Raw genomic sequence first — 4,282 nt, 5'->3', positions numbered from 1 at the left:
AATAGTAACACGTTCTTATAGTCGATTAACTAATGTTGATGCGAATCCTCTTGAAGGTAAAAACGCGAGCATCGAAGGGGAACGATCAAGTGATAAAACTGTTAAATGAAAGAGGTATGTAAGGCTACTCCCTTCTTTCTATGGCATGACTCCTATGACATGAATCTTCTAAGTTTCCCATAATCTTCCTAAACAAAGGAACTATGAGTCCATGACTGTAATGAGCTAGATATGTATGAAACAAAGAAAAGAGATACGACGAGCAAGATAATGATGATGGTGAGTTAAGTATAAAGAGTTCTAGAGTAAAGTAAGATGTCCATGAAGCTAATGATTCTAGGTATGGTTTCATTAATGTTATTCCTTGTATACACTCACCTTAACATGTTAGTTCCTTCAAGGTGAGATGTGATGTTGATGATTACTCCATAATATAATCGGGGGTTCTGTCACGACCCAAACCCGTAGGCCGCGACTGGTGCCCGAACTGGGCACCCGTATACCAACCTGTTACATATAACCAAACTGAAACTACAACAATATGGAAACTTGTAAGGGAACTGCAGAGTTCGTTACATCGTCACATATATACATACTTCCAGATCACTGTCTCCTGAGGAGTCACAACTAATCCTATCATGAAATAATACGCAAGCCGACAAGGCTGCCATCACATATCAATATCATATGCAAGCCGACAAGGCTGCCAATATAGACGAACATCATACCACAGCACATCGTATAGACACAGCTGAACAGAACCCATACACAGAGACACAGCTGATCAAACCTGTACACAACCCACATATATATCTACAGACCTCTAAGAGTATCAACAGTAACATATGACGGGACAGGGCCCCGCCGTACCCCTGGATAACATATACATATATATCTCACAAGATCTGTACTGAAAGTCTAAACTCCGAAACAACGGAGCTCTCCAAGATAGCTGAGTAGAAATCCTATGCTAAAGGGTCACCAAACCGACTATCTGTACCTGCGGGCATGAAACGCAGCCCCCCGATGAAAGGGGGTCAGTACGGAATATGTACTGAGTATGTAAATTATGAAATTCAGTAAAGAGGATCATAACTGAAACAAAGATTACTAGAAACGAGTATGGCATTTTAAAACATCAATACACTTGCCTTATGAAATGAAAGTCATGCATATCAATATCATATATCATATATATAACGTGTCCCGGCCCTCTAGTGAGGGATTCGGTGAATAAAGTCATCATATGCCCTCCTGGCCGCCATAACACATCATCAAGCCATCATATCATCACATCATCATATACATATATAACGTGTCCCGGCCCTCTAGTGAGGGACGCGGTGAACAATGCAGTGAAACTGTGCAAGAAAACATGTCCTGGCCCGGGACTCAGTGAAAGATATATTGAGGCATGCACGAGCAGAGTAGTGAGAAACCATATGCAATTTAAATCATATCTGAGACTCAACGGAATAATCAAAACGAACTATCATTTGAAAATCAAGACAATAGTTATATCAAATACCTTTCGAATGTCACAGTGGACCATATCAAAATAGAACTCTTGGAATCATGTATACTTAACAAGATATAATAAAATAGCTTCTGGAAATCAATAACAGTAGCCATCCTAGTGGCTCTAAGAGTAAGAACTTATTTGGAATCATATACATATCGTTTATTCGTTTCATAAGGATCATGCCAAAAAGAAAGAAGGGATAGCTTTACATACCTTTTATAGGTTAACCGTAACCAAGTTCGCTTCGTCGCCCCTTTAACCTATTTAATATGAAAGTAACACTGTTATTAGTAAACTATACTTTCTAGCTTATAAATCTACAACCAATCACTTATAGGAACCATTCTTTAGTTCATACTTTCTTGATTAGGATTTTGATTAGTTAAGAACTTAACGGAAATCGGGCAGCATTTCCTCTATATAACTCGTCTAATCCGAACTTCCAATTAATCTCCGGTTACCACAACAATACCAACAACAACAATACCAACAATTTCATATCAAACTAGAATTAAATCCATTCTTAAATCACTTCCAAAACAGCCCAATATACATTCGTATACCAATATTTGTATACACTTCTTTATTTTTGTATATGCATAGTATCACGGCAACAAAAATAACAACAACTACAACCTAGCAAATTCTTAGTAACAGTACCATTGTACGTGGCTGTAGTGCTACTGAATATTTTGGCTCGAGCCATCATTTACAAGTCTCTATTGCAAATCCTTTTTCACACTTTAAATAAGAAGGGATGGCAGCAACACTGTTAGACACGCTTTGTCCCTTTCCCAAAATGAGTTTTCTCCGACAGTGAAAGAACGCTGTTCCTTGAATTTAACTTTCCACCTCACGTTTCTTCTATGCATAACTCATTACAACATCCTTTTCTAGCTTGTACCAAGATGAAGTCATAATTTAATAAGCCAAAAGAGAGTTATGTGTTTTAGTGGACAGTGGGATCCACGTACAATCAATTCACAAAAGAATTGTTATTACATAGGAAGCCACCACCTGCATATCAGAAAGCATAGTCACTTCAGTATGTATGCCGAAACGTGCCACGTGGAAGTGTTGGACTAACACTTTATCCATCCCTAATTAATATCTCCACTATACTCCATATTTATCCAATTACATATGTAATTAATTCCGTATTTCTCATCCCACAATTTAGCTATGACTTCAACGAACTTAAATATATCTAGTAGAGAATAGTTCTTACCTTATATGTCAAAAATGTTCTTCTTCCACCTTACTTCCCTTCGAAAAAAAGGCCGAATTTAACGATGCGATAAAATAGAACAAAGTGTGCAAAATCTGTATGATGTCCTTGTAATGAATTATATTTTCATTCTTTGCAATTGCAAGCGACGTGCTACAAAATTTACTTGGAAATCACGTTTTTGCTGTGTCCCTATGAAATAAGGTTTCAGGTAGCTATATTCCTTAATGAAAAGTTAAGACAAGATATAGGCACTTTAAGTCACCTCTTTAGCTTTACATGTGTCAACTTTTGGCCCACCATGCCACTACACCTTTTAATACACATGTAACTTTCGTAGACAATTACAAATGATGTTGTATCCCTTCCACCGAATGCCTACATATCACCAATCCATGTGTATTATACCCATATAATATTTATCCAAAAATCTTAATCGATTTATCCTTTTCCACTACAATCTCCCGTTTAATCAATCGCACACATAATTAATTTATTGATCTCAATTCACTTTAATAACAATTATTTTTTATACACTTCATATACCCATTTCCATGATTATGTGACATAGCACTAGTCCATAGTCCCTTTTGGTACACATAAAATATTATTCTCAATCACCGTGGTCACACTTGTTAAGTCCTAAATTATTTCGGGACCTCAAACTCTTTGTACATCGAGCTCTCGATTTTCAACCTTGAATATGATCGAATTTTTCGGGCTCGGGTAATTTTACTCATATTGGACGATTAAATTTTTCTAGTCCAAAAATACAGAATACTATAGCTTGGACCGTATTTCATCAATTAAATTTCGAACCTCGACAAAACTTATTTTCTTAGATTTGTTTAACTTCAAATATTTATAACACATTTGTACCATGACTATAACCACCCACAAGCTTGGGAGGATAACCTCGTTTTCGTTACTAATATCATTTAACTCGCACGCTTTCCAACACATGAAAATACGGGATGTAACAGGTTCACGATCTTATGTCACCCCGACATAGCTATAGTTGCCTTCAAGCCCTAATGTATGTTTTGATGATAAATGTAAAATGATGTGGAGTCATGATATGTCTATGAGATAAGTAATAATGTTAAGTTTATGATTAATTACATGATGATACGATTCCACCGCGCCTAGTTGGTCGGGCATGTCACCGCGAAGGCGGGCTGCATACGATTCCACCGTGCCTAAATGGCCGGGCATGTGACCGCTAAGGCGGGCTGCTATGTTTACACCGTGCCTAGAGGGCCGGGCATGATCACCACTAGTGGGCGGCAAATGATGGTTACCCGGACGCGGGTTAACGATGATGATGATGATGCGATGATATATGCGCTATGATGATACATGTACTATGATTATATAAATATACGATATATGTATTAAATGTATTCACCTATAAAACTCATGCAGGTTATATCTTCCTCCTATGGCTTATGATTCTTCTATTATGTTCATTTCATTCATGTCTTACATACTCAGTACAATGTTCGTACTGACGTCCGTTTTCTTTGGATGCT

The 4,282-nt window shown here is 37.4% G+C and overlaps 1 long non-coding RNA gene across 1 annotated transcript; it reads right to left on the bottom strand.

Annotated features, from left to right (window-relative positions):
* Positions 1–568: 568 nt before the first annotated feature.
* LOC132642427 (uncharacterized) lies at positions 569–3,672 on the bottom strand. Its single transcript, XR_009583152.1, has 4 exons — positions 2,751–3,672; positions 2,183–2,539; positions 1,736–1,782; positions 569–1,000 (listed from the first exon to the last, which is right to left on the bottom strand). It is a non-coding gene; the product is annotated as an uncharacterized LOC132642427 (long non-coding RNA).
* Positions 3,673–4,282: the final 610 nt, after the last annotated feature.

The sequence above is a fragment of the Lycium barbarum genome, chromosome 5 (genome assembly GCF_019175385.1).
Source record: "Lycium barbarum isolate Lr01 chromosome 5, ASM1917538v2, whole genome shotgun sequence".
NCBI lineage: Eukaryota > Viridiplantae > Streptophyta > Magnoliopsida > Solanales > Solanaceae > Lycium > Lycium barbarum.
This window is presented reverse-complemented; position numbering and strand designations above follow the sequence as displayed.